Here is a 24428-nt window from a genome sequence, read left to right as displayed (position 1 = left end):
TTCGTTGCCGGCACGTCCCATGTTTCATAATTATGACCATCCAAAATCAAGCCATTCTTTTTGAAACACTCTGTATGATACGGCACGGCCGATCGAACAATATTTTCTGTCCCTCGGGCGCTACTAGTATGGGACCAACAAGATCCTGCATATGTTTGAATTAAAAGTTTACATACTCCACTTTCAACGTACCCATGCTTGCCTCGTAGCCAGGCACGCCTGTTGCCACACGTTATCAGCAGAAAAGGCAGGCTGCTTTACTCCCATTCAAACCAAGCTCTGCCCAACCCAAACAGACTAATTGAATCTTGCTTGCCTGTCGTCTCTCCGCTGTGCTACGCTACGTAGCAGTTCATTCTGTACGCTTTCTTTGTAGTGTTATGAGTAGAGCTCGGAAATTGATGACAAGTCCTCTTCAACCCCAGATTCACAAGACACAATATCATATACACTGAGGTGACAAAACTTACTGGATAGCGATATGCACAATACTTATAGCGGTAGTATCGCGCACACAAGGTGCATTGGCGGAGCTTTCGTTTGTACTCAAGTGATTCACGTCCAACTGTTTTCGACGACGCGAATTAACAGGTTTTGTACGCGGAATAGTAGTTGGAGCTATCGCATGGGTTATTCCATTTCGGAAATCATTAGGGAATTTAATATTCCGAGGTGCACAGTGCCAAGAGTTGCCGACAATACCTAATTTCAGGCATTGCATCTCACCACGGACAACACAGTGGCCGTCGGCCTTCTCTTAACGCCGAGAGCTGTGGCGTTCGTGTAGAGTTGTCAGTGCTAACAGCCAAGCAACAGCGCGTGAAATAAACACAGCAATCAATGCGGGACGTACTATGAAGGGATCCGTTAGGACATAATGCGGCGAAATTCGGTGTTAATGGGCTGTGGCAGAAGACGACCGACGGGAGCCTAACAGCATGACACCGGCTGCAGCGTCTCCCCTGGGTTCATGACCATATCGATTGAACCTTAGACGACTGGAAAACCGTCCCCTGGTGAGATGAGTCCCGATTTCAGTTGGTAAGAGTTGATGGTAGGATTCGAGTGTAGCGCAGACCTCACGAAGCCATGGGCTCAAGTTGTCAACAACGCACTGTGCAAGCTGGACTGGGTCCTCTGGTACAACTGAACCGATCATTGACTGTAAATGGTTGGGTTCGGCTACTTATTTCCCAACAATGATGGAATTTTTATGGATGACAATGCACCATGTCACCGGCCCACAACTGGTCGCAACTGGTTTGAAGAATATCCTGGACAATTCGAGGGAATGATTTGACCACCCAGATAGCTCGACATGGGACATAATCGAGAGGTGTTTTTGCACAAAATCCTTCACCGACAATACTTTCACAGTTACGGACGGCTACAGAGCAACATGGCTCAATATTTCAATAGGGTACTTCCAACGATCTCTTGAGTCCATGCCATTTCGAGTTTCTGTACTACGCTGGTCAAAATGAGGTCGACATGATACTATGAGGTATCCCATGGCTTTTGTCACCTCAGTGTATAATTCCAGAATTTCACCTTGAAGCTGTGTTCAATTTAGTGGTTTTGCCCACAAGAATCATACTGTCCCGCTTACTTCAGCTTCGGAATACATTTACGGTTGCCGCGCCACTTCAATCGCAAGCTTTGTTGCACCTATTGTTCGTACCGCAACAAAACTGGGTCTGTAGGAAACCTGAAAAATTTACTCTCTTATGACAATGCGCCACTCTTGTTGAGCAATGGGACGACATGTATAACTTACTTTCTGAGGTCCCTACATAGATGGTGTTACTCCCTACTTGATGCTATTGCCCTGAAATATTAATCATTCGCATTTCCAAGCATGTAATATACTTTATACCATTAGGAGGTTTGTCGTGTGTTGGCTTCATGGCCTTGTAATTTTAAAGGCCAGCAGTGTACTTTACAGTACAGACGCTGCTACAGAGATTATCCGAATTGTTTTGCTATAAGCAATAAATATCATCGAACTGATATCGTAGTAGACACGTTTGAGCCTTCTATGCATACTAAACACATCTGCATTTAGAACATTTCTTTGTGTTGAAAACCAGAGTCTGTTTTTGTTGATACTGGATCAGTCCTGGGACACCCAAGAAGAATACGTTGCTTGGGTTGCTTGCGCCTGCAGAAACGAATTGAATAAATCATCTTAAACACAAGAAAAAAGGCACTTGATCACCCTTAGAAGAGGCACCACATATACACGCAAGAATCGAGAAGTGACGCCCTTTCCTTCCGCCGGTCCGTTCGCAGACACTCCTTCCCCAAACCGTGGTATCTACAAGTCATAAATCACGACACGTCGGGTTGACAGATAGCAAATACCTACTGGCCTGTGTTGCGGATGACTTCAGGGCTTTAGCCGTTTTCTCGATAAGTGATGTTAGCAGCAGCGTCCCTCAACCCAAACCTAAACTATCTTTGCTAAACGTATTGTTAGATTTATGATTTTGGGGCGTGTCGATTTACTTATCATCGAAAAATATTACCACGCCAAACATCGCTTCACAGTAACTCAAATCGTCTCAATTCAAACGTAGTAAACACACAACAACTTACTTGAGAACTGATTTTCTCTGTCTGACCTCTAACATTATAATGGTCGTGCCAATACAACTAATTATCTACAATGAAAGCAATTTCTATTGTGCCGTACTCTGACCAGGCGGAGAATTGCGACCAATCCTCTTCTGCATACCGCTACACACAAGAAGAGTTCTCTGAAATTTACGTACAAGGATTAAATACACAGAAAACAATATTATCATAAAACTTCCTGGCAGATTAAAACTGTGTGCCGGATCGAGACTCGAACTCAGGACCTTTGACTTTCGCGGGCAAGTTAAGTTAGACAAATTTGGTAAGCAGATGATTTCGGCGATTTTGGCAAATGATATCGAACACTCTTGTGATACCGGCGTTAGGATAATTACGGCAAATGTACAATTTCTTATGTAGCGTATGAAAAATCTGCTTTAGGAAGAAGAGCGATTAATGTTTTTACGTCCCATCGGCGACTGGGTCATTAGAGAAGGCGGCCGTGTCCTGGTCAGTGACAACATCTCGCATTTCTCTAGAGTAACGTAGGGAAGCCGTCGAAAATTTCAATATGGATGGCCGAACGGGGAACAGCGCAAGAAGATTCATTATGTAGTTGCAAGACGGAGCTCTAGACTGGTACGTGCTGTATCGACGTTTAATTTTTCGAAATTACGTGCTATGGCATAAAAAAGTTGACACATTCAACAAAGAAATGAATTAAGTTTTTCTTTCGACGAATAGCTTAGTAAATTTTAACTTTAGTCTCCTGCGGAGGTAAGTCAGATACCGTGGTGAAACAGTTAATCGTGCGATAAGAGTTGGCTATCTATCAATGAGATTAGTTTATCAGCGTTGGGGCAAGTGTTTGCTGTGTGAGGCACACTTTATGTCACTAAAGTTCTTGGAACTCTATTGCCTTTTGTGGCTCCAGTATCTTCGGAATTTTCCAGAAATTTTAAATGTCGTTGTTGCTCAATACCTCGAAAGTCATCTGCGCCAACCAATGATACGTGTATCACACGAGCAGCATGCAAAGCTACGGTAGACAGTGTCACGAAAAAAAAAACCGATCAGTAATGGCAGAAAGCATACTGGGAGAACGCAAAATGCTAACTAGCCGCAAAGAATTTGCTTTGACCATAGTAACTATCAAACTGGAAGACTTCGCTGAAGGTATCTTGCTGCAATAAGTGATCATTTATTGTAAGCAGATTTACAATCTAGTAGTCGAATCTGAGAGACTATTGAGAGCAGTAGGACTGCCTTTGCCGGTCAAAGCGATCCTGGTCACCCATATTTATTCATATTTAATATTTCATGAATTGCATGACACGCATCTGTCTATACGTCTTTATTATCACTGACTATTTTGGAGAAGATTTGTCATCACTGCATAAAAGTTCATATAATTTCTGCGTATCATGTATTGTCGTAACGGTGTAAAGATGTTCTTAATACAGCCTCAACAGAACTGTAGAAATTCATCGGAAAAGATGTATGGATGGATGGATATGGTGTTATGGGCGCTCAACAGTGCATCGGAAAAGAGGAAGGTAAACTGACTGTAAGAACAGCATAACATCTAAAGGAGGGGGAGGTACTGTCGTGAGTGGTAAAATACCATTGGTTACAGGTATCAGAGCAGCAATTTTTTGAGGATAGGAGGGACAGTAGGAAATAAACTTTTAAGAAAGGTTAGGATTGAAAGAAACCATCAGTATGAAAAACAAACTAAGCAACATATTCTGGCACATTGCATCAGTACGAACAACTGTTGGTTGAAATCTTTCAACAACCACCATAAATTTTATTTCCATCCAGTCACATTTCAATCACTATCTTCATTGCATCGACATAATCGAGGACTAAGCAGAAAAATTGTTGAACTAGTTATTTATGTCGGTGAACTATGGACAACAAATCCAGTTAACATAATCTACCTCTCTGAACGAAAGTGACCACTGATACAGGTAAGTTAAGTTTTACAGTATTTAGATTAGCATCTCGCTCTTGTAGAGTGTAAATGGAGAAAGCAAAATCGACACATCCATCAGCTTTGGTTTGAGCAACATGTACAGTGGTGGAAATTAGTATAAATGCACGTAGTTATTTGTGCCACGTCCATGACAAGAATTTTGGCCGGAAAACAAAAACACAGGCGGCCTCGTCCACGGAGATGGCAGGCACGCCGGAAATTCAGCAGGGGAGCCGTAAGAGGGATGATTTAGACGTGGCCACTCTATTATTTCTATAAAAAGAAATAAAGTCGACGTATGAAGTGTTCGGAGCAACCTGTGTTAGAAGACCGATTTAAATTTGGTGCCTTCAGTACACTATATGAAAAATTACGAGAAGGCGACAGAGACGTGTTAATTTTTTCAGAATGTCAAAAACGTTTGACATATTGTTGCCAATTTTACGAAATCATTTGCAACATGAAGACACCAACATGCTAAACTGCATTTCTCCTCCTGAAACGCTTGCAGTGACACTGAGGTCAATACATAATAAATTGAAATTTGCTTATTGGGAAATATTTATTTTCTGCGCATAAATGAACACCACAGCTCACATAAAAACTGTTTTAGACCAAGCTGAGAGTCAAGAATTAAACTTATTTTGTTTATATTAAGATAAAATATCACTGTTTGTTTTTTTTCTTCAGAAATCAGTAGTTTCTGCAACTTTAGACAATGTAGAAGCAGGACTCGTATACAGTTCCAAATACGTGTGTTCATTGTATGCAGTTGAGACCTGAGAGTGTTGAGCAGGAGTGTACACTGAATAGTTAAGTTGATTAGGCCGTGGTGATTGGTACGATGATGTACCGTCGAAAGACTGATGACGCATAGTACGAGGAAACTTTGGAAGACTGCTGATTCATACTTCCGTTTTGTTGTTATAACTCTTTTAATATGTTTTATGCCTTTGCAGTGGAAATTTGCGATATCTTCATCATTACATTTTGCCACAGTTGGTGCAATCCGTTAAAAGAAACTACTTTGACACTGCACAATAGATGCACCAGCGATGGTCATCATTGTCCTATCCAATTCATTTGTAGCTCTCCTGTTTTCTACGGGTTATCTTTATGTTGGTGACAACGTTTTTCAATCTGGGTGTCAACAAGGTTTACATTCCCACTATTATCAGGCATATTTAAAGAGCTTTCTCATCTATCTGCTATTTTTAATAGACATTATAGTTGGTCATAAAAATGTGTAGCCGCGCGGGATTAGCCAAGTGGTCTAAGGCGCTGCAGTCATGGACTGTGCGGCTGGTCCCGCCGGAGGTTCGAGTCCTCCCTCGGGCATTGGTGTGTGTGTTTGTCCTTAGGATACTTTAGGTTAAGTAGTGTGTAAGGTTAGGGACTGATGACCTTCGCAGTTAAGTCCCATAAGATTTCACACACATTTGAACATCTTTGAAAAATGTGTATTTCCGCTTCTTGTTTGCTCCAAAACCGTTCCTATTCGTTTCACTTAATTTTCTGTGACATTTCATTCAATTATCGCTGATACTGGTCCATTTTTTATTACCGTCTTTCCTGAAAAGAAAAGAAAACCTAAATAGAATGAAAACAATGTCATTTCTTATATTTCATGTACCTTGCAACAGAAAAAACTTTAAATAATCCAGTTTCAGAGAGGGAATAAAAACCATCAGTAGAATTGTACGTGAGATTTGTAGGAAGATGTGGTTGTTATTTTATAGCACATATATGCCCATTTCGGAGGAACATGACTGTATCACTAATGCGTGTCAGCTTGAAATTATTGCAAACTTTCCAAACTGCGTAGGGGCCATTGATGGCGAACATATCACGATTATCAAACTAGAATGTTTTTCCAGTTACAGAAGTCATTATTCGTTAGTCCTGATAGCAGTGGCGGGCGCGAATTATAATTTTATTTTCGTGGATGTTTTTGTTTATTGTAAAGACTGTGGCTCAAGTGAAATGAAAGAAACGTCTTTAAAGAAAAGGTTACAGAGGAACGCACTGAAGCATCTCCTCCCAGACCACTCCCAAATATTCCGGGGAATTGCCTTACATATTCGTAGGAGATGAAGCGTTTGCACAACGATATACTTCGGCCTCATGGCGGCCGAGAACTTGACCTCAACAAGGGTATTTATAACTATCGCTTAAGTAAAGCAAGACGATTTGTAAATCGTACATTCGGCATAATTGCCAATAAATGGAGGAGTTTTCACCGACCTTTAAATGTCCCCACGTATTTTGCGACTGACAATGCGAAGGCGTGTACTGTTCTACACCATTTTATCCATAAAGAAGGAGAGGGTGGAGGGGCGGACAGAGGTTCAGGGCACTCTCTTGCCCTAGGGATGGTAAACTGGCCCTAAAGGCGCACGAATCAGCAATGATGATCGGCATGAGGATGTAGAAGGCTATGGAAACCACTGCATTCAAGACACGTAACGTGTAACCACAGGACATCTGGCCTGTAATTTAAGAAGTGTCATGATGATCTCTCCATTGACAAAAGATTCCGGAATAGTCCCCCATTTTGATCTCCGGAAGTGGACTGCCACGGGGGAGGTTACCATGAGAAAAAGATTGAATAATAAACGGAAGTATAACGTTCTACAAGTCAGGCGTGGAACGTCAGAAGCCTGAACATGGTAGGCAAACTAGAAAATCTGAAAAGGGAAATGCAAAGGCTCAATCTAGATATAGCTGGGGTTAGTGGATTGAAGTGGAAAGAAGACAACGATTTCTGGTCAGATGAGTATCGGGTAATATCAACAGTACCAGAAAATGGTATAATGGGAGTAGGATTCGTTATGAATAGGAAGGTAGGGCAGGGAGTGTGTAACTGTGAACAGTTCAGTGATAGCCGCGCGGGATTAGCCGTGCGGTCTCGGGCGCTGCAGACACGGACTGTGCGGCTGGTTCCGGCGGAGGTTCGAGTCCACCCTTGGGCATGGGTGTATGTGTTTCTCCTTAGGATAATTTAGGTTAAGTAGTGTGTAAGCTTAGGGACTAATGACCTTAGCAGTTAAGTCCCATATGATTTCACACACATCTGAACAAGTTCAGTGATAGGGTTGTTCTTACCAGAATCGACAGCAAACCAACACCGACAACGGTAGTTCAGATTTACATGCCGACGTCGCAAGCTGAAGCTGAAGAGATAGAGAAAGTGTATGAGGATATTGAAAGGGTAATACATTGTGTAAAGGGATATCAAAATCTAATAGTCGTGGGAGACAGGAATGCAGTTGTAGTGGAAGGAGTAGAAGAAAAGGTTACAGAAGAATTTGGACTTGGGAAAAGGAATGAGAGAGGAGAAAGACTAATTGAGTTCTGTAACAAGTTTCAGCTAGTAATAGCGAATACTCTGTTCAAGAGTCATAAGAGGACGAGGTATACTTCGAAAAGGCCAGGTGATACGGGAAGAGTTCAGTTGTATTACATCATGGTCAGAGATTTCGAAATCAGATACTGGATTGTAAGGCGTACCCAGGAACAGACATAGACTCAGATAACAATGTAGTAGTGATGAAGAGTAGGCTGAAATTAAAGACATTAGTCAGTAAGAGTCAATACGAAAAGATGTGGATGTAGAGGTACTAAGGAATGACGAGATACGCTTGAAGTTGTCTAAGGCTATAGATAAAGCAATAAGGAATAGCTCAGTAGGCAGTAAAAATGAAGAGGAATGGACATCTCTGAAAAGGGCCATCACAGAAGTTGGGAAGGGAAATATAGGTACGAAGAAGGTAACTGCGAAGAAACCATGGGTAACAGAAGAAATATTTCAATTGATCTATGAAAGGAGGAAGCGCAAAAATTTCTGGGAAACTCAGGAATACAGAAGTACACGTCGCTGAGGAATGAAATGAATAGCAAGTGCGGGAAGCTAAGACGAAATGGCTGCATGAAAAATGTGATTGTCGGAAGGACAGACTGAGCATACAGCAAAAGTCAAGACAACCTTCGGTGAAATAAAAAGCAACGGTGGTAACACGAAGTGTGCTGCGGGAATTCCACCTTTAAATGCAGAGGAGAGAGCGAACAGGTGGAAAGAGTGCTTCGGAAATCTCTAGATTTGTATGAAGTGACAGAAAAAGAAACATGAGTCGATTTAGAAGAAATAGGGGATCCAGTATTAGAATCAGAAAGCTTTGGAGGACTTAAGATCAAATAAGGCAGAAGGGATAGATCACATTCTATCATAATTTCTAAAATCATTGGGGAAAGGGGCAACAAAACGACTATTCACATTGGTGTGCAGAATGTATGAGTCTGGCGACATACCATCTAACTTTCGGAAAAACATCATGCACACAATTCCGAAGACGGCAAGAGATGACAAGTGCGAGAATTACCGCACAATCAGGATAATACCTCACGCATCCAGGTTCTTTACAAGAATAATACACAGAAGAATGGAAAAGAAAATTGAGGATGCGCTAAATGACGATCAGTTCGGCTCTGGGAAGGTGAAGGGGCGAGAGAGACAATTCTGACGTTGGGGTTAATAATGGAAACAAGGTTAAAGAAAAATCAAGATACGTTCATAGGATTTGTCGACCTGGAAAAAGCATTCGACAATGTAAAAAGGTGCAATATGTTCGAAATTCTGAGAAACGATGGGATGAGCTATAGGGAGAGACGGGTCATATGCAACATGTAGAAATAAGAGTGGACGACCAAGAACGAAGTGCTAATATTAAAAAGGGTGTAAGACAAGGACGTAGCCTTTCGCCCCTACTGTTCAATCTGTACGTCGAGGAAGCAATGATGGAAATAAAAGGAAGGTTCAGGAGTGGAATTAAAATTCAAGGTGAAAGGAAATCAATGATACGATTCGCTGATGACATTGCTATCCTGAGACAAAGTGAAGAAGGATTACATGATCTGCTGAATGGAGTAAACAGTCTAATGAGTACAGAGTATGGATTGAGAGTAAATCTAAGAGACGAAGGTAATGAAGAGTAGTAGAAATGAGAAAAGCGAGAAACTTAACACAAGGATTGATGGTCACGAAGTAGGTAATTCTGCTACCTAGGCAGTAAAATAACCAATGACGTACGGAGCAAGGAGGACATAAAAAGCAGACTAGAAATGGCAAAAAGGGCATTCCTGGCCAAGAGAAGTCTACTAATGTCAAATATCAGCGTTAAGTTGAGGAAGAAATTTCTGAAAATGTACGTCTGGTGTATAGCAGTGTATGGTAGTGAAATATGGACAATGGTAAAACCGGAACAGAAAAGAATCGAAGCATTTGAGATGTGGTGCTACAGACGAATGTTGAAAATTAGGTAAGCAATGAGGAGGTTCTGCGCAGAATCGGAGTGGAAAGAATATGTGGAAAACACTGATAAGGAGAAGGTACTGGATGATGGGACATGAGGTAATTACTTCCATGGTACCAGAGGAGGCTGTAGAGGGCAAAAACTGTAGAGGAAGACGAGATTGGAATACATCCAGCAAATAATTGAGGATGTAGGTTCCAAGTGCTACTCTGAGATGAAGAGGTTGGCACAGAAGAGGAATTCGTGGCGGGCCGCATCAAACCAGTCAGAAGCCTGATGACCAAAAAATAAAGAAGGACTTAATACTATGAGTGCTGGTGCGACTATAGAAGTCGACTGTGTACTACGAGAACTCACGCATTCACAAGCAGTACGGGAGGTGTGTCAGCGTACTATCAGAAATCAGTTCCCCAATTACTTTGTTTCTACCCATATTTTCGTTATGTTCTCGATAAGCGAAATTCTGCTTATCTTTGTTGACTTTAAGTTTTCTTATGGTGCATTTGTGCAGAGTGTCACTCGTCTTAAACATCACTCACCAGTTTCAGAACACAATACTCATCGAGAACATTACGAAAATATGGCATAGTACAAAGAAACACGCCTTGGATATGGGAATCATTTCCCGAAACGCGTCGTGTAAAACATACGTAAAATAAAACGTGACTGGTAGCAGAAAGTTATTCATAAACAACCCCATCGTTTTCACAGTCGAAGGCCTTCAAAAAACCATTTGTAATGAAAAAAATCGAAAAATACACTACGGGCCATTAAAATTGTTACACCAAGAAGAAATGCAGATGATAAACGGGTATTCATTGGACATATTTATTATACTAGAACTGACATGTGATTACATTTTCACGCAATTTGGGTGCATAGATCCTGAGAAATCAGTACCCAGAACAACCACCTCTGGCCGTAGGCATTAGGTCAAACGGAGCTTGGATGGCGTGCACAGGTACAGCTGTCCATGCAGCTTCAACATGATACCACAGTTCATCAAGAGTAGTGACTGGCGTATTGTGACGAGCCAGTAGCTCGGCCACCATTGACCAGACGTTTTCAATTGGTGATAGATCTGGAGATTGTGCTGGCCAGGGCAGCAGTCGAACATTTTCTGTATCCAGAAAGGCCCGTGCTGGACCTGCAACATGCGGTCGTGCATTATCCTGCTGAAATGTGGGGTTTCGCAGGGATCGAATGAAGGGTAGAGCCACGGGTCGCAACACATCAGAAATGTAACGTCCACTGTTCAAAGTGCCGTCAATGCGAACAAGAGGTGACCGAAACGTGTAACCAATGGCACCTCATACCATCACGCCGGGTGATACGCCAGTATGGCGATGACGAATACACGCTTCCAATGTGCGTTCACCGAGATGTCGCCAAACATGGATGCGACCATCATGATTCTGTAGACAGAACCTGGATTCATCCGAAAAAAAGACGTTTTGGCATTCGTGCACCCGGGTTCGTCGTTGAGTACACCATCGCAGGCGCTCCTGTCTGTGATGCAGCGTCAAGGGTAACCGCAGCCATGGTCTCCGAGCTGATAGTCCATGCTGCTGCAAATGTCGTCGAACTGTTGGTGCAGATGTTTGTTGTCTTGCAAACGTCCCCATCTGTTGACTCAGGGATCGAGACGTGGCTGCACGATCCGTTACAGCCATGCGGATAAGATGCCTGTCATCTCGACTGCTAGTGATACGAGGCCGTTGGGATTCAGCACGGTGTTCCGCATTACCCTCCTGAACCCACCGACTCCATATTCTGCTAACAGCGTTGTATCTCGAATAACGCTAGCAGCAATGTCGCGATACGCTACAATCCGACATTTATCAAAATCGGAAACGTGATGGTACGCATTTCTCCTCCTTACACGAGGCATCACAATAACGTTTCACCAGGCAACGCCGGTCAACTGCTGTTTGTGTATGAGAAATCAGTTGGAAACTTTCCTCATGTCAGCACGCTGTAGATACCGCCACCGGTCCCAACCTTGTGTGAATGCTCTGAAAAGCTAATCATTTGCATATCACAGCATCTTCTTCCTGTCGTTTAAATTTCGCGTCTGTAGCACGTCATCTTCGTGGTGTAGCAATTTTAATGGCCAGTAGTGTTAGATTACATTAAACTACATACCTACAGCACTTCTTTCCTTATCTCCCAGCGTTGAAAATCCTCTTTAAGGTGTCCACATACATCCTTCCATGCTTCCAAAGTCAGTCGTCTGTCCTTATACTCTTCGGTTGTCGTATCCCACAAGACTGGTCGTTCCTCCACCAACGCAACCAAAACTTCATAATCAACAGTGAATTCAGCACTTATCGGGGAAACCAGCAGCCAGCTCGTAAAACGACCCAGACACGACTAATGAGACTCCCTGCTTCCAGCGACGTGCCGACTCGTGGACACCCAGAAACGCTGCTACGTGCCCAACTGAGAACCAGGCTCACCGTCTGACTGTTGGCTCCGCTGTGTCAAACCGGAACTGCATCCAATAGCGGGACCTGTCGTTTTGCCGTGACATCCGGTGGACACTCTCTTGTAAGATACAATGATCACTACAAACCCGGCGAAGCACCGGCGCAAATTCTTCTCGTGGACAAGGGCCCTTGAAGGCATTGCAATAAATACAGCAGTATCAATCATTTGTATAGTGTTATTGTTTGAATATTAAAACTGACATTTACTTTGTGTCATTCACAAGAAAATGGGGGGGGAGTTAAGATGACCGCTGGCGTGAAGCGAGAAATCCGGGTTCGAGTCTCGGTCCAGGTACAAATTCTCATGTGTCGTTACTGAATTTATTTTAGCGCCCGAATGTGTCTAATGTTGGAATTTCAATTTCGTCACAGATTACAGTGTCCAAGACCTTAAGCCAAATTACAATTTCATATTATTATGTTGACAGAAATGTTTTAGACCACATGTTTCTAAATGCGTGAGTACCCGAAGTAAGAAGAAAAGGAAAAAACACTTTCATTCATGGGAATTACATAAACTTGGAAACAAAAATATGGATCTTATAATATTTTCAACTCTCTCAAATGAGCTAAAGTAACAGTTGAAAAGAAAGAACTTTACATTGTAGTATCTTCACAGTACATTAGAATATCTTTATTCTTTGAAAATGTGTGTTGTATCTCCTCGCTCTCTGACACAGTACATACATGAAGATCTTCTTACCTACGGAACTAAATGTACATCTAATCTACACTACTGGCCATCAAAATTGCTACACCACGAAGATGTATTACAGACGCGAAATTTGACCAACAGGAAGGAGATGCTGTGATATGTAAATGATTAGGTTTTCAGAGCATTCACACAAGGTTTGCGCCGGTGGCGACACCTACAACGTGCTGGCATGAGGAAAGTTTCCAACCCATTTCTCAAAAATGGCTCTGAGCACTATGGGACTTAACTTCTGAGGTCATCAGTCCCCTAGAACTTAGAACTACTTAAACCTAACTAACCCAAGGACATCACACACATCCATGCCCGAGGCAGGATTCGAACCTCCGACCGTAGCGGTCGCGCGGGTCCAGACTGAAGCGCCTAGAACCGCTCGGCCACTCCGGCCGGCCCCCCATTTCTCATATACAAACAGCAGTTGACCGGCGTTGCCTGCTGAAACGTTGTTGTGATGCATCGTGTAAGGAGGAGAAATGCGTACCATCACGTTTCCGACTTTGATAAAGGTCGGATTGTAGCCTACCGCGATTGCGGTTTATCGTATCGCGACATTGCTGCTCGCATTGGTCAAGATAAAATGACTGTCAGCAGAATATGGAATCGGTGGGTTCAGGAGGGTAATACAGAACGCCGTGCTGAATCCCAACGGCCTCGTATCACTAGCAGTCGAGATGAAGGGAAACTTATCCGCATGGCTGTAACGGGTCGTGCAGCCACGTCTTGACCCCTGAGTCAACAGATGAGGACGTTTGCAAGACAACAAACATCTCTACGAACAGTTCGACGACGTTTGCAGTAGCATGGACTATCAGCTCGGAGACCATGGTTGCTGTTACCCTTGACGCTGCATCACAGACAGGAGCGCCTGCGATGGTGTACTCAACGACGAACCTGGGTGCACGAATGGCAAAACGTCAATTTTTCTGATGAATCCAGGTTTTGTTTACAGCATCATGATGGTCGCATCCGTTTTTGGCGACATCGTGGTGAACGCACATTGGAAGCGTGTATTCGTCATCTCCATACTGGCGTATCACCCGGGGTGATGGTATGGGGTGCCATTGGTTACACGTCTCGGTCACTTCTTGTTTTCATTGACGGCACTTTGAACAGTGGACGTTACATTTCAGATGTGTTACGAACCATGGCTCTACCCTTCATTCGATCCCTGCGAAACCCCACATTTCAGCAGGATACTGCACGACCGCATGTTGCAGGTCCTGTACGGGCCTTTCTGGAAAATGTTCGACTGCTGCTCTGGCCAACACATTCTCCAGATCTCTCACCAATTGAAAACGTCTGGTCAATGGTGGCCAAGCAACTGGCTCGTCACAATACGCCAGTCACTACTCTTGACGAACTGTGGTATCGTGTTGAAGCTGCATGAACAGCTGTACCTGTGCACGCTACCCAGGCTCCGTTTGACTCAATGCCTAGGCTTATCAAGGCCGTTATTACAGTCAGAGGTGGTTGTTCTGGGTACTGATGTCTCAGGATCTATGTACCCAAATTGCGTGAAAATGTAATCACATGTCAGTTCTAGTGTAACATATTTGTCTAGTGAATACCCGTTTATCATTTGCATTTCTTCTTCTTGTAGCAATTTTAATGGCCAATAGTGTAATATACGCATGTGAAAGGATAAACAAGTATGACACGCGTGACATACAGTCTCTTGAGTATTGATTCCTATTTGCTCTCTTGATATGCAGCAGATGTAATGGGGCTGTATTAAAAACATTACCATATTGCTATGACATGACATATACGCAAATCATATATGCTCCACGACAAAAAAAAGTGAGGGCACCAGAAGAGGAGCAGGAAACGAAACGTTGAGGGTGACAGGGTGTGTGATTTAGTTCAATGATTACTGTGTCGAGTACAATTTAGAAAGAATTTGCCAATGTGAGCCCTCTGGGCCGGGTTCATTCACTGATTCGATTGAGAAGAGTGTCATAAAGCCGTTTTATTCTCTCCTGAGGCAAGCAGGCCCACAGCTGTTGTAACTGCTCGTTGATATCCTGGAGACTGGCAATGGGCCAGAGTTGATGTCCTAGCTGGTCCCACACGTGTTCTATCGGGAAGAGATCTGGCGATCTCGTTAACAATTGGAATAGCTCAACATCACGCAGACAGTCCATAGAGACCAGGGCGATGTGTGGACAAGTATTGCACTGTTAAGAGATAGCACCTCGATACTGTAACATGATAGGTAACGTACGAGGAAGCAGGATGTCCGTGACATAGCGTTATGCCGTCAGAGTTCGCCCAGTCACTATCAGCCGTGACCTGGCATCATACCCGATGGCTCCCCACTCCATGAAACCAGAAGTAAGAACGTTGCACCTCTCCAAAACATTGGCAGAATGAGATCTCTCCCCAGGTCTCCGCCATACTGTGCGGCAATGGTCTTCCGGAGTAGCGCAGAACTTCGATATTCACTGAACACAGTGCGATGCCACCCGTCAGCAGTCCATGCTTCCCTGTCGCTGCTCTGCTATAAACGCAGCCGTTTGTGTTGTGGTGTTAACGGCAGCCTACACATCGGACGCTAATTCCTCAGTCTAGCTGCTGCTAGTCTCCAATTGTGCTGGATGACAAAGAATATTGCCGGGAGTGCATTGTATTGCCCCAGACGGCGGGTGCAGATATGAAGGGGTTACGATGTTGTTGGTGTACAACACGGCGATCCTCCCTATTGGTGGTCAGATGTGATTGACTGTTTACCTTGACGACGGTACGCCTGCCATCATATTCTTGTGCTGTCTAACGTCAGGTCTCCGTCACATCTGAACGCACCACAAATCTGGACGTTGCACGATTCGTCCAGCCGGCAAAATGGAGACCAACTATGAGGCTCCATTAAAACACTGTGAGGTGTTGACAAAGCTGTCTCACACGAGTACGCGGCATCTCTGCGCCCTTCAATGTTCACTCAACGTCCGACGATGTTGCCTCTTATATACCCAACCACACCTGGTGAAGACACTGCAGGGAGGCAGAGTGGAGACATCCCTGTATGTCAGGATGGCTGCTGAAGCATTCAAATTTTTATGCACTGTGTTTATTTCCTTACTCTCCCACACCAGCCATGGTCGATGATTCATTCAGCTGCGTGTTGGATTGTAGCTGACATATGTCTCGCGCTGGCTGCTGGAGTGTCCTTAGTCCCATTCCGAGTTCTACTGTGGCCCTTAATGGCCCATCAGCGATGTACCTGGTGTCGGTAGCCGTGTGGACAGTTGATCTCCTCCCTATCGGTCTGGCAGATTCCAGCACCCGGAGGTACCTGGGTGTTGAACAGGAACGTGGACCCCAAGAGGCCCTATTGCTGGCTTCCGTGTCGAGATTCACTGCTGGCATCACTCTGCGACAAGGTATTGTGGGAAGACAGGCACTTTCTCCATCAGTAAATGGTAGGAAGCGATTGGTGTGAAGTTTATCAGATGAAGACCATCATCTCGAATATATCTTCGGCTACTTCATAGACTGTTCTGGAGCATTTAGGACATAGATTCACTACAGCATTATAATCATAGAATCGAGTGCTATTACTGTGAGTGCCATCGATCCCAATGATTAAATGACGAGAACTATAAACCTGAGGTATTTACAAGGAGTTAGCGTGAGGTTGCGACATGACTCTCGGTTTGTAATGACCGCGTATGTCTTACTTATTCTTCTATATTCATTTAACAGACTGTTAACTACTGTACCAGATCCTCGCTACGTGTTCTTATCTATGTGTTCTTACGTAACAGATTGGGTTTCTTGCACCATGTCTCTCATACTACGATGATGGTTAATAAGCGGAACAGGTAGAGACAATGACGTTCACGTAGACAGTTGCGTGTTGTAGTGTTATCAAGCGGAGGAAAGAAAAGGAAAAAATGATTTTGTTGAAAATGTAATTAAATATTTTGTTGGGTAACTTGGCAACAGAACCAGGGATTGATTGTAGTATTGTAATAACTCACAGTAATCATTAAATACCTGATTGCATTATTTTGAACAAGAGCAGCAGATTGGTTTATTTGAGGTTGGTAGGAAGCAACATTATCATTTCCGTGCGTTTTCGTGGTCGCGATTTAGTCATACCCGGATCGACACTAAGGGACCAAAAGATTTATTGACTTTGAAAGAAAAGCAACACTACACAATTAAGAAAGGAATTGATTCAGAAATGATAGAAAAACGATAATTTTCTTCCTTCCTCATGCTGCGTTTTGTCCACCAGCGTGATCGTAGTTTCTGGAGATAAACTGATGCAAAATGATTAACATTCAAGTAATGAGGAGATGGAGTTACTTAAGGATAATTTGATAAAAGAAGCACACTTATCTCTAACACACGTTTTCTTAATGCTACTTACCTTTTTATATTACATTACAATGGATGGCGCATATGAACAAATGCTTTACACATAACAGTCAATATTCAATCTTAATGTTCTCTTGCTCTTGATGATGTCTGTTTGTAATCTATTACATGAAACTATATGCTCTCTGATTTGAAAATAACAATTAGCACATTTACAGAGTATTTTTCACAAATTATAAAATACCGATTGCGGAACGCAGCAAGTCCGCGTCTGCCTTTCACGGAATAGTAACAGTAAAAGGTGAAGCGCTCAAGGCCTCATTTATGCTGAAACATTAATCCATACACGTACATAGAGATTTACAGCCGCCGCGCAAGAACGGCAAAGATAAAGCACAATAATAGATTCTGTCGCTGCTATGCGATGGTTCATTTCTTTTACATTACAATTGTTCGATAACTTCTGGCCATCAGGCGTTTACTATTGAGCGTATATTAATGTTTGTGAGGCGAAAATTACTGATATTACAGTGTCACGTATTTCATAAAGTACTAAGGAGCTGTTGGCAGTCACTTTCAAAAATGTTTAAACTTGTTTAATAGCGTAACAGTGCAGCGGATTAATCCGGGGCCGCCAATAAATGTTTCTAGGTAAATGTACGGACCAACACGTTGCCTAATTTATCTCGTGCACAGCGCGTCACCAAAATGTGTGGATTTTCACCTCGGATGCGACTGGGACCATGCCCGATGCTACGGAAGCTCCGACACCACACGGAATGAGCGTTTCAAGTGCAATATTTTTACGAGACACCGGAAGCACGTCCTCAAAGCTCACTACTTAACAGAAAAATAGCTGAAAAGTTAACAACATATACAGATTTTTTTCGTGCTGGAGGAAAGCAAAATGTTCTTTGGGAACGCCAATATATTCGTCGATTCTACGGTCTGTCTTTTGTTAATTCTTACATTTTAAAACGTACACTGTCTAATCGAAAATATTAGGACACCTCTATATAATGGGGATTGCCAACGGTCTTGCCACAGTGGTAACACCGGTTGCTATCGCATCACTGAAGTTAAGCGTTGTCAGGCTTGGCTAATACTTGTGTGGGTGACCGTCTGGGCCTGCCGAGCTTTGTTCGCAAACGGGATGCGCTCAACCTTGTGGGGCCAATGGAGGAGCTACCACATGGAGAATTAGCGGCTCCGGTCACGAAAACTGACAACTACCGGTAGAGGGGTGTGCTGACCATATGCACCTCCATATCTACAGCTAGCGACGCCAAGTGTTGAGGATGACACGGCGGTCGGTCAGAACCGCTGGGCCTTCCGAAGCCTGTTCGGACGGTTTCTTTATGTAATAGGAATTAGAACGCTAGAGTTCACAAGAAGTTGAGCACCTATTATAACACGAGGCGCGGAGTAATGTATTGCTAGAAAAGAAGCAGTAATAGCAGAAACGATCGGTGAGAAGAGCTCAGTTACTTCGAACGTGGGTTAGCCGCTAGATGTCACGTGAGTAGCAAACCGATCAGGGACATTTCGTTCTTTCTCAAGTTGCCGAAGTTGACTGTTGGTGACGTGACTGTAAAGCGAAAACAAGAAGAAACATCCACAGCTAAACGAAGGTCTGTCAGGCTTCATATACTGACAGTCAGAGATCGTCATACCAGTGCGGAGCATGACTGTATAAAATAACATGAAATCAATTAGGGAAGGAAGATTAGGCTCTAAGGTCCCGCTGACATGGAGGTCATTAAAGACGAAGCACAGTTTAGAAATGTTTCAAGGATGGGGAAGGAAATTGGCCATGCACGGCATATGACTGGTGCAATTTTGGAGGAATCACGAAAACCTAAATCTGGATAGCCGGACGCCGATTTGAATCGTCGTCCTCCCGGATACGAGACCAGTGTGCTAACCAATGTGCCACCTTGCTCGGTCGCACGAAATCAGCGGAAGGAATCACTCGTGAGTTCCAAAGTACTATCAGCAACCCAGCTAACACATTAAAAAGAAGCCAAGGCTAATCGATGTTTAAGATAGTGTAAAGAGCGACGCAAATGGACAGTAGATGACTGGGTATGAGTGATGCAATGTTACAATCAAATGGGAGGGTTTGGAGTTGGCGAATGCCTGGAGGACACGCACGGAAGATGTGGTTTTACGGTATGGGAGGTGTTTTTCGTAGTTAGGGTGTAGTTTTCCTATTGCTCCTCGGAAAACGCTAATGCGAAAGGATATGAACACATTTTATAGCAGTGTGTATTGTGTACAGTTGACGATGATTGTTTGTTAAAATAAATAAAATAACAAAATTGTTTGTGAGCAATAGAATCCCATCCTGAACCCATTGGAGCACCTTTGGTTCAAGTTAAAACACCGACTTCGCTCCAGCCCTGAGCGTCGGGCATCGCTTTCTTGGCCAGTTTAGACTCTTAAGGAACTCTGAGCTGCCATTGCTCTGGAGACGTTCTGACACGTCATTGATAGAGCCCCAGCAGCCTTCATAAAGGCGACGGGTTGACTCCCCCACACTAATGTCCGATAATAGGTGTCCAAATACTTTTGAGCAGATAGTGTGTAATATAATGCGTACGACGAGAATCAAAGACAAGTTCGCTGCAAGTTGGCCAATGAATAGCGATGAACAACAGTCTCGCTGTGGTAATCTGGAGTTCCTTATCTCTCACTAAGCCTCGCATGAGGTGCGTCACCCACAGATATCGACAGAGTCGAGAGAGCGATAAGCTCTGGTCACGACACGCACCCAGCGTGGCAGTTGCGAGCGGTTCCTTCTAAAAAGCAAGGTCCATGACTGAAAGGATAACGTTCTACGAGTCGGGACGTGGAATGTCAGAAGCTTGAACGTGATAGGGAAAGCAGAAAATCTGAAAAGGGAAATGCAAAGGTTCAATCTAGATGTAGCATGGATCAGTGAAGTGAAATGGAAAGAAGGCAACGATATCTGATCAGATGAGTATTGGATAATATCAACAGCAGCAGAAAATGGTATAACGGGAGTAAGATTCCTTATGAATATGAAGGTACGGCAGGGAGTGTGTTATGTGGACAGTTCAGATATAGGTTCGTTCTTATCAGAATCGACAGCAAACCAACACGGACAACGCTAGTTCAGGTATACATGCCGACTTTCGCGTTTTTTCGTAAATATATATATACTCTTTTCTATTTATTTTGGTTTTGTTTTTGTTATTGCTCGCGTAATAACGCATATACGAAAAGAGCCGCGAAATACCTTTTAGTAATGCTGTGCCAAGAATTTCTTTATAATCATTAATTTTCAACAAAACAGAATATATTGGGTTCTTATTGTTCTGTATCTGGCTTTCTATTAAAGGAACATTTTTGGTTACTGTAACTCACTATAAAAAATCAACATATCTTCCCTACTTTATAGTTATTGAAAATGAAAATTACTTTGTTGTGAAATACTGATGTTACAGTTCGCAAAGATTGTTCAACATTTTGCAGTGGATTTTTGTTAAGCGTAAAACACCAATAATTACCACGACTAGCACAAGAACATGAGACTATTGTCGGAGAAAAATACGTTTTCACTATAAGGTTTGCCAGACCAGAACTAAGCACAACAAAATTTCTATTATGTTACGAAGGTAAATTATCTCTTTTGTACTGTTAGCAATATATTATCAGCAGCCCGCGTCAACCTGCAAAACACATCATAAAATCTGCTGCTCTGCTCTGCAAGTCCGGAAGCTGAAAGAGATGATTTTATTTCACTATTACCTTCCCGCTTCTTTGCGGTATGATCGATTTCTTTTAATGCAGTTTGAATGCGCCGCGGCAGCGGCTTGTTCGTTCGTAGCGCAGCTCTGCACCACGGATAATATTTAAATAACTGAAAATGTCTTAAAAGGATGGGATAACAATTTAAGCAAGCTACTACAAATAATAATGCAAGGTTTCATTAAATAACTCTATTCAAAACATTCAAATATGTTAACTTATCTACAATACACACCTTTTTTAAAAATGAGTACGTAATGGCGTACATCGATTAACCATGACAAAAGAAGACTACGTTAGCATGTACAACTGCGACACAGGCTATCTTACTCCCGTAACTCCAAGAAGAAGACAAAGAAATTAATGTTCATGCTGTATTATTTATATTAGTGATGTTTTTCATCTGTGTATGATATTTATCGTCTGTGCGGTTTCAGTACTCGCCGACACAGATATTATCTAAAATAAATAATAATAAAAAAAATACATAATTCCATACAATAACAGAATACGATGCACAATATTTTCTCTTTACTACAAAATATGTCTTTTGCTAAGGGACGTTACACGACGTCGCAAGCTGAAGATGGAGAGATAGAGAAAGTATATGAGGATATTGAAAGGGTAATACAGTAAGTAAAGGGAGATGAAAATCTAATAAGAATGGGCAACTGGAATGCAGATGTATGGGAAGGATTAGAAGCAAAGGTTACAGTTCCTGGGCTTGGGGTAAGGAATGAGAGAGAAGTCAGACGAATTTAGTTCTGTAATAAATTTCAGCTAGTAATAGCGAATACTGTTGACTTTTAAGCTTTCACGCCCGGCGCCTCCATTAGTTACAACTTCCGGGCTGAGAGGCCGTGGTCCATCTGTAAAACTTCTTCTACCTGACGTTTCGTTGCCAACTGGGGGCAACATCTTGCGAGATGAGTTAACGACTGGCTGCCAGGCTGTGGGGGTCCCGTTTATACAGGGCGCGCGTCGAGCCGACTGTAGGTCTATCTCTGACTAACGTCATTATTCTCGACTGAAGGTAATCGAATGTCACACCGTTGATTCAAAGTCGACCGCCATATCTTATCTAACTTTAAGCCTTCTTCTTTTCTATTAAAATTATTGTGGTGTTTCTGAATCTCTAGTCGTTGACTCACCTAGGAAGATGTTGCCCGCAGTCGGCAACGAAACCTCAGGAAGAAGTAGTTACACAGATCGACCACGGCCTCTCAGACCGGAAGTTATAACAAATGGGACGAATACTCTGTTCAAGTATTACCAGATGAGGAGATGTACTTGGAAAAGGCCGGGTGATACGGGAAGATTCCAGTTAGACTACATCATGGTCAGACAGGGATTCCGAAATCAGATACTGGATTGTAAGACGTACTCAGGAGCAGATCTAGACACAGATAAAAATATAGTACTGATGAAGAGTAGGCTGAAGATTAAGACATTAATCAGGAAGAGTCAATACGAAAAGATGGGGATGTGGAAGTACTAAGAAATGATACGGTTGAAGTTCTCTAACGTCGTAGATACGGCAATAAGGAACAGCTCAGTAGGCAGTACAACTGAAGAGGAATGGACATCTCTAAAAAGGGCCACCTCAGAAGTTGGGAAGAAAAACGTAGGTTCAAAGAAGGTAACTGTCAAGAAACCATTGGTAACAGAAGAAATACTTCAGTTGGTCGATGAAAGGAGGAAGTATAAAAATGTTCAGGGAAACTCAGGAATATAGAAACACAAGTGGCTGAGGAATGAAATAAATAAGAAGTGCAGGGAAGCTAAGACGAAATGGCTGCAGGAGAAAAGTGAAGAAATTGAAAAAGAAACGATTGTTGGAACGACAGATTCAGCATACAGGAAAGTCAAAACAGCCTTCGCTGACATTAAAAGCAACGATGATAACATTAAGAGAGCAACGGGAATTCCACTGTTACATACAGAAGAAAGATCGAACAGGTGGAAAGAATACATTGAAAGCCTCTATGACGGGGAAGATTTGTCTGATGTGATAGAAGAAGTAACAGCAGTCATTTAGAAGAGACAGGGGATCCAGTATTAGAATCAGAATTTAAAAGAGCTCTGGAGGACTTAAGATCAAATAAGGCACAGTATTCCATCAGAATTTCTAAAATTATTGGGAAAAGTGCCAACGAAACGACTATTCACTTTGGTGTGTAGAGTGTACGAGCCTGACGACATACCATCTGACTTTCGAAAAAATACATCCACACAGTTCCGAAGACTGCAACAGCTGACACGTGCGAAAATTATCGCACAATCAGCTTAGCAGCTTATGCATCCAAGTTGCTAACAAGTATAGTATGCAGAAGAACGGAAAAGAAAATTGAGGATGTGCTAGATGATGATCAGTTTGGCTTTAGGAAAGGTAAAAGCACCAGAGAGGCATTTCTAACGTTGTGGTTTATAATGGAAGCAATGCTAAAGAAAAATCAAGACACGTTCTAGGCGCTTCAGTCTGGAACCGCGGGACTGCTACAGTCGCAAGTTCGAATCCTGCCTCGGGCATGGATGTGTGTGATGCCCTTAGGTTAGTTAGGTTTAAGTAGTTCTACGTTCTACGGGACTTATGACCTAAGATGTTGAGTCCCATAGTGCTCAGAGCCATTTCAGCCATTTGAACCAAGACACGTTCATAGGATTTGCCGACGTGGAAAAAGCGTGCGACAATGTAAAGTTGTGCAAGATGTTAGAAATTCTGAGAAAAATAGGAATAGGCTGGTCATATACAGTATGCACAACAGCCAAGGGGGAATAATAAAAGTAGACAACCATCAACGAAGTGCTCGTATTAAAAAGAGTGTAAGACAAGAATGTAGCCTTTCGCCCCTACTGTTCAGTCTGTACATCGAGGAAGCAGTGATGGAAATAAAAGAAAGGTTAAGGAGTAGAATTAAAATTCAAGGTGAAAGGATATCAATGATCCGACTAACTGACGACATTGCTATACTTAGTGAAACTGACGAAGAATTACATGATCTGCTGAATGGAATGAACAATCTGGTGAGTACAGAAAGTGGATTGAGAGTAAATCGAAGAAAGACGAAGGGCATGAGAAGTAGTAGAAATGAGAACAGCGAGAAACTTAACATCAGGATTGATGGTCACGAAGTAGATGAAGTTAAGGAATTCAGCTACCTAGGCAGTAAAATAACCAATGACGGACGGAGAAAGGAGGTCATCATAAGCAGACTAGCAATGGCAAAAAGGGCATTCTTGGCCAATAAAAGTCTACTAGTATCAAA

The sequence above is a fragment of the Schistocerca piceifrons genome, chromosome 7, assembly GCF_021461385.2.
Source record: "Schistocerca piceifrons isolate TAMUIC-IGC-003096 chromosome 7, iqSchPice1.1, whole genome shotgun sequence".
Lineage (NCBI taxonomy): Eukaryota > Metazoa > Arthropoda > Insecta > Orthoptera > Acrididae > Schistocerca > Schistocerca piceifrons.
This window is presented reverse-complemented; position numbering follows the sequence as displayed.